The sequence below is a fragment of the Panthera uncia genome, chromosome C2 (assembly GCF_023721935.1).
Source record: "Panthera uncia isolate 11264 chromosome C2, Puncia_PCG_1.0, whole genome shotgun sequence".
Taxonomy (NCBI): Eukaryota; Metazoa; Chordata; class Mammalia; order Carnivora; family Felidae; genus Panthera; species Panthera uncia.
The window spans coordinates 150838576-150852590 of NC_064810.1; the positions used below are offsets into that span (position 1 = coordinate 150838576).

The 14015-nt window shown below is 46.6% G+C and overlaps 1 protein-coding gene across 1 annotated transcript in view; it reads right to left on the bottom strand.

Annotated features, from left to right (window-relative positions):
- Positions 1-14015, bottom strand: part of STAC (SH3 and cysteine rich domain) — a 111238-nt gene that overhangs the window by 12103 nt on the left and 85120 nt on the right. The gene's annotated exons all lie outside the window — the stretch shown is intronic.

The window sequence follows — 14015 nt, forward strand, 5'->3', positions numbered from 1 at the left end:
ATTTCAAGCAATATATATGCATAAAAATATGTATATATATGCATATATATGCATATGTATATGTATATATGTACATGTATATTTATACGTATATATGTGTGTATATGCATATATATATTCTGACATTTCAAGCAATATATATGCATAAAAATATGTATATATATGCATATATATGCATATGTATATGTATATATGTACATGTATATATATACATATATATGTGTGTATATGCATATATATATTCTGACATTTCAAGCAATATATATGCATATAAATATGTATATATATGCATATATATGCATATGTATATGTATATATGTACATGTATACATATACGTATATATGTGTGTATATGCATATGTATATTCTGACATTTCAAGCAATATATATGCATATAAATATGTATATATATGCATATATATATGCATATGTATATGTATGTATGTACATGTATATATATACGTATATATGTGTGTATATACATATGTATATTCTGACATTTCAAGCAATATATATGCATATAAATATGTATATATAGGCATATATATGCATATGTATATGTATATATGTACATGTATATTTATATGTATATATGTGTGTATATGCATATATATATATATTCTGCCATTTCAAGGGACTGGAGCAGGAGGGGAAGCAGGGCCGTGTGCTCGTCTTGCCATTCCGATTCAATCTCCTCTGCTGTCATTTTCAATTCTCGGTTAATATCTGTCTTTAATGTCTGTAGAGGGGATTCCTACAGCCCTTGTTGCACCTGAAGCGTCAGACACAGAGGCGTTTTGGAATTTCACGAGTCACAGATTTGTGCTGATGCCACGGAAAGCGACGTGGTTGAAAATCACTCTTTTCCCAGGTGAGGGATTTAATTAAGCAGCAAGGATGGAAGTTGATGTAGAACAATCTTTCCAGCTCCAGCAGATTTTACTCAACCTAAGAACCTAGGGAACCACGAGTTGTTGATGGTCTGGGAGAAAGTGTTAAGGAGGGGATAATGCTGGAGACTGGGGGGGAGGCATTGCAGTTGATAGTTTTGATGCAGCTTTACAGCCTGGAGACGGACACGCTCTTTCCCATGCCCAGAGGTGGGCAGTCCCTGAGCGAAGGACCCGTGTTAACGAACCCACATACTAGGATGAGGCACTCGCTGGAATCCAAGCCGTAATTTCATGAGCAATACCAGACACATTCTTGAGAGTGATGTGGATTCTGTCTCATCCTATAAAAGCACCGTCAGGATCAGAAAACTGCCTGGTGAGGGAGAAGGGGCACACTCAACTCTTCATTCCTTTTTTGTTGTCCTTGTTGTTTACCCACCCATTCCACGAATATTCCAGAAGGCCGACTCTGAAAGAGCCGTTTTACTAGGCACAGGGCGCGGAGGAAACCGGGGGACCCCGGCTGCTGGCCTTACCTAAGCTGCCCCTCCAGCTTGGGTCTGCTGTCCCCCTGAATCCCAGCTGCAAGCCCGGTGGCCCTGGGGCCAGCCCTCTGCTGTTAATTGTGACTTCTCTGCTCAGCCTGTTCTCGATTCACTTCTCTCCTCCTTCCCCCACCATGGTGGCGGTGCGTGATGTCTGGCCACCAGGGAGCTCAGTCCAAACATTCTTCCCACTCGCTGCACGTAGAGAGGGCGCTTCCAGGGTTCCTGGAGGAATGGAGGCCTGGCGCCCCAAGTCCCCCTCTCCCCCGCTTGCTCTCGGGATGGACACTGCCCGTGCGCGACCCTCCGGCGGGCTTCATGCTGCCGTGGCCGAGCAGGCCCAGAGATTTTCTACTTTAACTCTCTTTATTTCCAAATTCTTGAGGATGAACTTGTCAGGCCCCCAAATATTTAAAACAAAACAAAACAAAACAAAACAAAAAACTCCCTTTGTTTAATTCAATCAGAGCTTCCTGAATTCAGGTCAGCGTTGCGCTGCACCGTAATCGGGAATTACACACGTGCAAAATACAATGCGATTCATAAACAACAAAGGCATCAGCTTCCTCTTTGGTGCAGACTGATCAGAGCACCGCAACTGGTCTTTTCTTTTTGTCTGCTCAGTAAAATTGGGCTTGGACCCAGAGGAAGGCCTTTGGGTTGGTTTTGGAAAGTCTTTTTAAGTGTCTTTTTTTTTTTTTTTTTTTTTTTGAGGTGGGGAGAGGCAGAGGGAGAGAGAGAGAATCCTTCGTTTTCTTTTTAAGTTCACCTGTTTATTTTGAGAGAGAGCATGAGCAGGGGAGGGGCAGAGAGAGAGGGGGAGACAGAGAATCCCAAGCAGGCTCCACGCTGTCAGCTCAGAGCCTGATACGGGGTTTGATCGCAAGAACGTGGAGATCGTGACCTGAGCCGAAATTCAGGGTCGGATGCTTAACTGACTGAGTCACCCAGGTGCCCCTGGAAAGTCTTGACATGATGAAGGAACCGTGGGCTACCAACAAGAGTAGGAACAGAGTCATAGCAGCTAACTGTAGAACTCTGACTCAGCGGAGAGGGGACAGCGTTGACCTGCGAGTGTGTGCGTCTGCGTCTGTGCACGGGAACTGCATGGGTGCCGTCTGTTCATTTTCAGCCACGCTCTGCCTCCCTCATTTCCCAGTTTTGCACTCGGACACAGGAAGCCTTCTCTTCCACGACCAGGTAACTGGTTTCAGGACTTAGAGGGCCCAGTGTCACAGGGTGTGGACGAGGTCAGCTGAGCTCAGTCAGCTTCAGGGACATCTTCTGCAAGGTGGTAGGGACACGGCTTGGTCTTCTAGGGGTGGGCTTCTGGAGGGTGGAGGGGGAGTTGTCCTGAGGCGCCCCCTGCCACGTCTCTCCATTTCCCGAGTGGAGCTCAGATTCCCAGCGGTGCAGACACAGACACCCTCCTGATGAGGACACCGCATTTGGGAAGCCACTTCTCCACGGTCTCAGACAACCTGAGATCTCAGACTGGCCCTCCACTAGGGCCCTCTTTGTTTTCACAGTGTTTTGGATATACCGCATATTTTGGAATGCAAAGGACATTGGTCTTCCTTTACCCCTCTAGCTCTGCCAACTGAGCCAAAGGAAATTATAGGACATCCCAGTAGTTTTTGAATGCCTGTGACACGGTAGGTTTGGGGCGTGTGTTGAATGGACAAAATGAAAAGATTTTGCTAAGCACTGGTTTCCTCATCTTAATATTTTATCTCTTAAAATACTAGTACGTACCTCATCAATATTTTTGAGGATTAGGTGAGGTAATCCTTGTACAGCACGTTTAGCCAAGCCCACAACAGATGGTAGCTGGTATTGTTGTTAAGGCATAGTTATTGCCTTCAAGATGCTGATACTCTTTTTTCTTTTTTAATAGTAAAGAAATTTTAGGGGAGCCTGGGTGGCTCGGTTGGTTAAGTGTCTGACTCTTGATTTTGACTCAGGTCATGATCTTACGGTTTGCGGGTTTGAGCCCTGCACTGGGCTCCGTGGGGACAGCGCAGAGCCTGCTTGGGATTCTCTCTCCCTCTCTCTCTCTGCCTCTCTCCCATTTGCTCTCTCTACCCCTCTCTCGAAATAAATGAATAAACTTAAAAAAGAGCTAAGAGATTTTACTCTAGGAAGATGCTGGTACTCTTAAGGGGGAAAGAAAGACATAAGGTGGTAATTTACAACAAAGTGTCGTCACCGGACAAGAAGAAATACGCTGGGGCAGGGGAGGGGGACAGACAAGTGTGGAAATGACCCCAAGCAAAAACCCCAATACAGAGGTTTCATTGAGACTCAGCTACCTCAATTATATTTATATAACTACCCACTATACGTCACCAATACAGAATGAACTATATTTACTTCGCAAAGCTGCTGTGCGGATTCATCGCTAAGGCATATGTGCTGGTCTTTAGCGCTGACCGACACACGATAAGGGCTTACACATTCTAATTTCTTCCTAAAAGTGTAACTTTTTCACTTGGAAATTAGAAGATCTAATGATTATTACCTCTTAAATGAGTGCTCCCTTAGGTTCTTGGCAGGGACCGTTGGTTCATGAAATCATCTTTGGCCTCTTAAGTGGCTTCAGTATGATTCAGAACTTTGAAAAAGCTTTTCTCTCTCTTTACATCTCTCCATCCCTCTTGCCCTCCGCCCTGAGTAGTGACCAGAAATGTGGCCAGGGCTGGGGGCTAGAGCTCGTATCGCGGTGCCCAGGGGCCGATGGCAATGGAGGTGTGGGAATAGTGCGGGAGGACAGTCAACTAGTCTGGCGAGGGACAGCGGGTTCAGTGAATGAAGCAGGCGTGGCCAGCTCAATCTGCACACAAGTAAGAAGGTTCACAGAGACTTCACCAGCTACAGGCGGGATCTGAATCCACTACTAACGCCACTAAATCAAGCTGCCTCTCCCACCCACCCACGCCTTGTGGAAATTCACCAGAAGTGCCCATTTTACTCGGCAAGTATTTTGAGATATCTTTAGCCTTTCTTTCCCTTTTCCATTCATCAGGGAGAAAAAAAAAATCAACCGATGAACCAAAAAAACCCAACCAACCGAACAAAAACAAACAACTGAGCACAAACCCAATCAATCTCACAGCCATCGGAGTCACTCAGCCAAAAGAGATGTCCTGGAAAAACTAGGTCAGGGCAACATAAGAAGGATCCAGACTGCTCCGTTAACTTCAGATCTACGGCCTAATTTGTCGCCAGACCCGCTTCTCGATTTCCATCATCCTGCTCCAGAGCTTACAGGCTGTGCCCACGGAGCAGGTGACCAGAAACTCCCGAATCCTGCAGTTTGATTTGGTCTTAATCGTGGCATCCGTGAGACTGCCTGCGCTTCCCCCCGGTGCCGAGACCAGCTCAGAGAAAAGACATTCGGCGCAAGGGCCATTTGGATGGGATTTGGTAAATGTTCCTGAACTGTCACGGATCACGCTCTCCGGAACCTAATTGAAAGAGGCATCTGAGTGAGAGGGAGGCCGCAAAGCACATTAGTGGCATTCAAGAGGGTCTGGGTTTCCTGACACAGTGCGGCATCGGAACATAATATGCATCAGAGACTTTCCTCAAATAGCCTTAATTGCATTTTGATGTCCTGGTGACCGTGAAGATTATTTTTAAATCAAATTGGTGCATTAGAATTACATTTAGTTTTAATTAAGTTGATGCATTTGCCAAGCAGTAATGTGCTTAGAGAATGGAATCGAGACACCGAGGGAGTCTTATTCTCTCTTACTCTGTCTCCAGGGCTCTCCTTTTCTTATTTTATGGAGGAGTTATAAAGCCTTACAGAGTGAAGGACATAGCCACACAAGTTGTAGGCCAAGAACCCGAATGCAGTCCCGAGTCCTGAACACGACCGAGGATCAGGGAACTTGCCTCGTGGCCTTGGGTATGCCACTGGCTCACCGCGTATCTTTGGATGTCACAGCCGTTCTCAAGTCGCACAGATTAACTCGGAATCCAGGGGAACACTTAACCATTCAGATTTCCGAGTGGGATCTGACCCCCTAGGCCTGGGGGGAGCCTAGGAATCTCTATTTTGATAATATTCTCCAGGAGGTTCTTAGGGCTTGTCACAAGTGGTTTGGCAATCCTAACCATAGTTTCCTCCCCTGTAGAATACTAATCGCTGGGGTAACCTCACAGATTTGCGAAAAGAACCAAGGGGATGTCGGGGAAAATTGGGAAAATTGGGAAGATTTTGAAATAGGCAGAAATAGTAGTGATCTGGGTGTTTAGTGCCCCTTTCCCCCAGCCAACTCCTTGTCATGTGAGCTGTTTTACCTTTGCAGGAAAACTGATGGTACTGTAAATGACTCTTGTCCCTAGAAATGCATGTGAATTTTGTCTGGTGGAAAACACCCAGTAGTTACCTGTAAGTATTGACCAGTTCAGCATGCATTTGTAAATTCACGTCAGCACTCCCAATTGCGTGTTTGTGGGATGTTTGAGCTCTCCTTTGTACCGCCTGGGACATTATACTGGTTCCCTTGTGAATTAAAGAGTCAAATAAAATTTTTGATATGTGTTCATTTTATATTTCTATAGAGTCATAATTTTACTTTAAATTAAAATTTTTTTAAATATTTATTTTTGAGAGAAAGAGCAAAAGCAGGGGAGGGGCGGAAAGAGAGGGAGATATAGAATCGGAAGCAGGCTCTGAGCTGTCAGTTCAGAGCCCGACGTGGGGCTCAAACTCACGAACCCCATGAGACCATGACCTAAACTGAAGCTGGATGCCCAACCAACTGAGCCACCCGGGCACTCTACCTTAATTTAAAAAAAAAGTTTATTTACTTATTTTGAGAGACAGACAGAGAGAGAGAGAGAGAGAGAGAGAGAGAGAATTCCAAGAAGCCTCTGCATTGTCAGTGTGGAGCCCCATGTGGGACTCCAACCTATGAATGAACCGTAAGATCATGATCTGAGCTGAAACCAAGAGCTGGACGCTTAACCAACTGAGCCACCCAGGTGCCCCAATTTTATCTTAATTAAAAAAAAAATGGTCAGTGAACGGGAGTGATTTTTCATAACGCACTCTATAGATCACAAGCTTCCTGGTCCTAAAAGCAAGACGTAACAATCCTAAGAAACTCATAAGAAGTGGTAAGAATGGCCCACACTGGCTAAATTAATACATCGTCTCAATCTGCTGATGAGAACAAATTGTCAACCTCATCACAGAGGGAACCCACACGGTCAATGCAGGATGGAGAGTTTGGGGTAGGAACAAGGCCGGTGGGCTGAGAGTCGGCCTCCCTGGGTTTCAGCTTGAGTCTCTGCTTTCTTCCGGTCAGTCTTTGGCCCTGGCTCTCCCAACTTACCCCCCAAAAGGTAAGGAACTGATGAGGGAGCGTGAGGCAGGCTAAAGGGCAAAACTCAGGCTGGCACGCCCCTCCCCCTCCAGGTGGAATATGGGTGATCTTTCTCAGACACTCCTGGCTGAAGGTATATAATGAGTTACCTATCACGACCCCAGTGCAGCTCTCCCTGCCCACGGGTCCTGTCCCCGTACTTTAATAAAATCACCATTTTGCACCAAAGATGTCTTCAAGAATTCTTTCTTGGCTGTCGGCTCTGAACCCCACAAACCCCCACGACCCCAAAACTTCATCAGAACCATAAACTGTCTCATTGGAATATGAACTATAACAGCTACGTGTCCACTCACTAAGCCCTACTGAAGTTGAAGATAGTCTTTCCATAATGAGGACTGGAATAGTAGTTATGAAAATAGGCTTAACGCCCTAAAAGAATGTGTACCACCTCTTTGTGATGGGGTTGGCAATTGCCCCCTATCCGGTACCTTTAAAGTGATTCTCATGTTCTGTCACAAGCCATCCTTCCTTACCCCTTCCTGACTGGAAAGAATGAATGCTTGCTAACCAAGCTGCACAGGCACCCAGGGCCCCTGTTGCTGGAAGCCTTGTGTTGCTTGTAATGCCACCTGTTTGCTAAGCCTTCCCGAGGCCTCCCCAGGCTGCTTTAACGTCTCCTTGAAGTGCTGTGGATCTGGCAGCATCCCCGCCCACAAGAGCTCACAATGGAGTGTGCTTTCTTGCCCACTTTTCTGCTACGCCCAGCCCATGACCACCTGAGCTCTTTGAGGGCAGGGTCTGTGAATTGTTCACCCAGCAGCGAGTCGATGCTCATCCACTACGTGGGGAGCAGTAAAGAGATGACACAAATTCTGAGAATGGTCACACAAGGGTTAAAATCAGTTTGAACTCGATTTCGAGGGAAGCTTTGGAAAAATCAGAGAGAGATGAATTCAGGCCATCCCATCTCCAGACGTTCTCATGAATATTAGCTAATGAGACCAATGGTTGCCTGGTTTCATTCAGACGTAACCACGGAAAAATCTGAGACTCGCTGTTTCCGAGAAAGAGGCTGGCGATTCAAGAATCTAAATCCTTATTTGGGATTACAAAAGAATACATTTTTCTTTGATCCTCCCCCCCCCTCCCCCAGATTTAGGTGTTCAGATACACGCTGAAGTGGAAATTAATTTGTATCTTTCTCAGAACTTAACAATATTGGAAAAGCAGCTCCCTCTTTCCCTCTCTTGGCTTCTAAGCTGTCTTTCTTTTTTTTTTTTTTTTCCTCTTTTTTGGCCCTTTATGAAACATGGCCATTATCATATAAATTTGTTTGGGGAGAACTAATAAAAATGAAAATGACTTCGATGTGGGAAGCCAAAATGGGTCCTTTGGAATAGGCATTATATGGTCACTACGATATGCATCTGAACCCTTCTGTCTTTTATTTACTCCCCATCCTTTATTTCAGGGCCCCTAAGATATTTTAGGGGCTTGTGTTTACTCGGAGTTATTTACATCTGCTGCTTATTTACATGATACATCAGCACGCCAAAGCCATAAAAATTATCCTTATTGAGTTTTAAAAGGCGCGTTGGTGTGAATAATGAGCAATGGCTCTAACACCATTTTGCAGACTTCTGAATCCCAAATCAGCCTGGGTAACGAATAGGACTGGTTATGTGGTAAATGTGACAGGCACGCTTTACTTTCATCAACAAGCTAGGCGTGTGCTATCTTGCTTACAAAGTGTGTGTGTGTGTGTGTGTGTGTGTGTGTGAATGAATGTGTATTCGAGTGTGCATGGGTGTATGAATGTGTGTGTATCTTATCTTATCATCTTATCTCATCTCATCTCATCTCATCTCATCTTGAGAAAGAGAGAGCACCAGCAGGGGAGAGGGGCAGCAGGAGACAAAGAGAATGGAGCCCGATGCAGGGTTCAATCCCACGATCCTAGAATCATGACCTGAGCCGAAATCAAGAATCAACTGACTAAGCCACTCAGGCGCCCCTCAAGTAGCACTTTAAAAATCTTTGCTTATGTACTCAGCTGTTCGTGCATACAGCCTAATTTTCAAAGCTCTTAAAAATTTTGAAAATAAAGGTCATTGGTGGAAGTTGTTTAAGACTAATTACAGAAGCTTATCTACTGTACAAGCTCACTGCACTCAGACAGAGGGATGGGGGTATTCTTTAAGGTTATCAGGCCTCAAATTGTCAGTGACAGTTAGGGGATCCAGAGCACGACGGCCCCACATCTTTCATGTCAGTGGTAAAACATCATGCCTACAAACCAGGAACTGCAAAATCTACTCGTAAGATGAAGGAAAGGGTATCACAGCCTCCTTATTGCTGGACAAATTGGATCAAGTCCCTTTGGGTGTGCTCAAAGGCCAGAGAGAGCCTTTGAATGTGTTTTTTGCAACTATATATCCTTAGGGTAGGGTTAATGAGGTTCAGGAGACTTGGACACCAAACACATTGTGAAAAGATGCAAATTAAGAGAAGTTTATCTAAAATATACTGGGTACCCTACTTCGTACCGGGAATGAAATCCCACCTTTTATTTATATTATCTAGTTGCATACTCAGTCTCCCTTGGAAGAAGAAAATGGAGACCCCGAGAGATTGAGTAGCTGGCTCAAGCAGATGCAGCTAGGAAGGGTCAGAGCTGGAAGGCGGACCCAGGTCTATGTGACTCCCAGTCATTGCTCTTTTCTGCCCTGCGCTCTGCACCTGATGGACAGGTAGAGTGTCATCGAGAGAACTCCAGCCATTTGGGGAGAAAATGGTGGACGCACTTACGAGGGAAGCTGATGTTGCACTGAAACGGTAGCAAAGCAGACTGTGCGAAGCCTCTGCCTTCAGACAGCATTTGGAGACCCATGACGGCACCATGGCATTTCTAAGAGGAGTACTCACTGCCCTAAGAATAGGGGGGTGGCATCCTAGCTTCTCCTTTCTGAGGCTTAGTCCCCCATTCAACTGTGAATGTCCAGTAAGGGTTCGGCAGGGCTCCTTCCAAACCATCTTAAACCTTTGAGCTCCTTTCCTACAATTTCTTCTTGGCAAATAATATTCATCATGGGTTCGAGACCCATCTCCTCCAGGAAACAGGCCCTGACTAAGCCCTCTGAGCTTAGCTTGCTTCCTCTTCTATAAGTTTCATTATATCATCATGTACTTGATATGCCCACGAACTGTGCGTGCCAGGCACAGCATTAGTTCATCCATTCATTCATGACATATTTATTAAACATCTCCTATGTTTCAGGAACCAGGCTACAGGGATGGGTAGGTTAGCAACTGCAGATATTTGTTCTCATGGAATTTATAAGGGAGATAGAGGTTCACCACATAATCCCAGAAATATATAAATACAAGCTGAGGTAAGGGCTTTAAAGGAAAGATACATGGGGTCATGAAAGCAGGTAGCAGCGGAATCTCACCCAGACTGGGGGTATCAGGAAAGGGCGTACCGAGGAAGCGAAATCCCAGCTAAGATCTACGAGGGCATGCACGCCTGTGGGTGCCTGTGATGGTGATGGAGGGTGGACAGGAGGAGTGGCGGGGGGACCAGCCTGCAGGAAGGAAAATCCCTCGGCAGGTAGTAGTGTGGTCCTTCTGGGGAAGAAAAGAAGCCAGTGTGGAGGGAGCAGAGAGGTGAGGGAACCGTGGTACAAGATGAAACGGAGAGGTCCCCAGGGATGAGACTGTGCTGGTCCTGGAGGTCCTTGTAAACACTGTGGTCTTCACCCAAGGGAAATGGGAGGGTACTGGAGACTTTAAAAAAAATTGTTTTTAATGTTTTATTTACTTATTGAGAGAGACAGAGACAGAATGTGAGTGGGTTAGGGGCAGTGAGAGAGGGAGACACAGAATCCGAAGCGGGTTCCAGGCTCCAAGCGATCAGCACAGAGCCCGACGTGGGGCTCGAACCCATGAGCTGTGAGATTATGACCTGAGCTGAGGTCGGATGCTCTACCGACTGAGCCACCCAGGTACCCCGGGCACTGGAGACCTTTAAGCAAAGATGTGTGTGTTGTGAGCAGACCGAAGGCAGGCATAATGATGATCTCCTTTTACGTGTGAAGAAGCGGGGGCTTGTGTAACTTTTCTGGGTTTCATGGGGGTCCTACGGCTAGTGAGTGACTTGGCTGGGAGCTAAACCCTTATCAAGCGATGCCCACACTTTTTTTTTTTTCTCTTAAGCATTTGGCAAATCTCTGTTGATATATATTCATTCTGTCTTCCTCTGTCTCTCATTTCTTAAGACTGGACTGGAAGTCCTACTTCTGGAGTAGGACTAGAACCGATCGGAGTTAACACTATCAAGATCCTACTCTGTACCAAATACTGTTATTTTATTTAATCAAAGGGATTCCATAAGGGAGAGCCTTACTATATTTTCAAGATGACAAAACAGAGGTTCGGAAAGGTAGGTGATGTCGTATTGTTAGAAAGGAGAGGGGTCAGGGTAGGAGTCCATTCTATCTGAGTCCCAAGTTGAGATGACCCCCAGCACAATGTACTGTCACCTTAGTGACTTCTCCACCCAAAGTGGATGGGCAGGGAGGGATGGGGAGCAAGGCTAGAAACATAGAGAACAGGCAGGGCCTGGAGCCCCAGTCTGGGGAGGGATGGACATAGGATGGCTGCAGTAGATTCAGGCAAAGAGAACCAGTCGGACTTGAACATTAAATACATCTTGGACGCAAGGTGAAGGGAAGCCTCTGGTGGCTGGCTTGGAGCCTAGGGAGACAGACGATGACATTATTCACCCCAAGGAGCAGGCTTGTGGGAGCGGGGGTGGTGCTGTTGTGTGCCTAGGGCGGGCCAGTAGGGATGTGAATCTGGAGGTTGGTAGAAAGGTCTGGATGGCTAGCTGTTGGCAGAAGAGCTTTCCCTGTTACTGAGGAGAAACAACATTGCTGAAGCAATGGGGTAGCCGCTCTGATCCACGGCTTGTTGGCTTTGCCAGTTGGGTCTTCTTCGACCTCAAGCGTACACTCCAAACCTTCCCTGTGTCTTCCTCTCATTTGTCCTCTGTCCTGAGGACACCTGCGTTCTCCCCCTGGATGAGAACTCAGGCGGATAAGAATGATATTTTGTTCAAAGGATTTTTTCCCCTACTTTACGGTTTACGGAGAAAAGGATAATTCACAAAGCCCCCGTTCATTCAAGGAATCATACCAAATCCCCAAGGCATTGCTTTACACATTCTGAATCCAGTGCCTGGCTTTTAAAATGGGAATACACAATCTTTTGGCCAAAAAAAAAAAAAAAAAAAAAGAAAAAAAAAGAAAAGAAAAGAAAAAAAAGAAAGAAAAGAAAAGAAAAAAAAAGAAAAAGAAATAAGAAACTATGATTTATCACTCCAATCTTGCAGTCTATGTAATGCAGGCATTTCACTCCTGGGAATGAAGAGTCCTGTTTGCCTCAAAGCAGACTGTAAATGTTTGATTCGTGACCAGACGACTTGACTTTTAATGACCTGCCACTGCCTAAAATAAGCACGAAAATTTATGACCGTCACCAGGCAGCTAGGCGCCATTTCTCAGTACCCTAATAACATCCTATATTTCTCTGAAATTGTTTTTTTTTTTTTTTTCATCTGATGGCTTCAGAATAAAAAGGTGGGACTGACGCAATCCAAATGACAAGCTCAAGGACATGGTACGCTGTATTTATTGCAAAGTGAATATATATCACCCTTCATCGGCAGGTAGTTGACTGTGGACGGTCAGCTGAAGGCAAGACCCCCCTCCAGGGATGACACACCTCCCGCCCCCCCCCAGCAGGCGCTAACCTCTAGGGCTTGTTATACCTCTGCTAGAATGGGGCCTCCTTTGGCAAATGTCACCACCTCCTCCCGCACTGACGCCTGACGGTTCGGGTGCGTTTACAGCTCCAGCCAGCGAGTTCAGCATGGCGATTCTCAACGAGCGATGGAGAAAACTCCGGTGACAAGAGCCAGATTGTCTGAACAAATCTAAGGTGCCAGGATTCGGGCCCCGAGCTCTGCTCTGGAAGGCCCCAAGAATCACTCGGGAGAAGATGGCAAATGAATGCTGACACCATGCTGACCCTGGGTGTGACCCACACTCCGGCAGGATATACACGTCAGCTGTGGAGTCTCGCTGGACGAGGGGGCAGCCGAGCTGCTGAGCTTGACCTCACGGCACGTAGAACCTGGGAAAGCGGGGCCAACCGGAGCCTCGTTGGCAGCCCCTTTTATGGGGCTCTGGGTAAAGTGAAAGAGGAGAGGCCGATTTCACTGAAGTGGGAGACCACACTCAGGCAAGTGTGGGGGGCACCGTACGCGGGCAATGGCCCAACCCGAGGAGGAGAAGCCCAAAGAGCTCCAGGGTGGAAAGACAACAGCTTCCGGAAGCCACGCGAGGGGAGTGAACGGGAACCTGTAATTTGGCCTGCATGCTATTCGGGTAAGTGGGGTCCCCCTCCCAATGGAGGCTGGCTCTCTAATGTGCTGACATAGTTTTCAGCGTCCTGGAGCTCTCTGCTCTCTTTGGAAGAGGAAACAACCCATCTCCCAGGGGGCATCTGACTAGACAAGCGGCCCCTTCTCTCCTGCTCTGGGATTAAAAAGCACCGAACCCTTAAGTTCTGGGGTCGTGAAGGCAGGAGAGGAGTGAGGCGTCTTCGTTGAGACGAGCCGGTAAACAGCACGTTACGAAACCTGTAATAGCCACCAGATACCGAGTGTTTCCAATGCCGAGGCACTGTGCTCTATGCTCTCTGAAGCTTATTCATTTTATCCTCAAAAATAACTCAGGGTGCAGGGGTCGTTGTTATTCTTTTATAAATAAGGAGATCAGAGTAATGAGATGTTTGTAAAATTGCTCAAGGTCACACGACAAGTAGGATGTGAACGTGGCACTGACTCCAGCTGAACTACCCTACCCCTGAGACAGGAACAACACAAACCGGTCAGGAGAAAGTTTCAGATTTCACGAGGGGCCCCAATCCCACCTTCTCCTCCCGGTGGCCATGAACTGGGAGGGACCATGAAACAAAAGCCCAGCTCAGGGAGGGCAGCGGTGGGGAGTTGCCGTTCTCCCGCAGGTTCCACTCGTGGCTGGAGTCGGATCCTTCCATCTAGGTTCATTTGGGCGGTACATATATGTCTTTTTATTCCCTACTAGACCCCCCAGGATGCCGAGCGCATCTGACGCTCAAGCTTCACGAAAACACCCGTTGGCAGTTCTGTG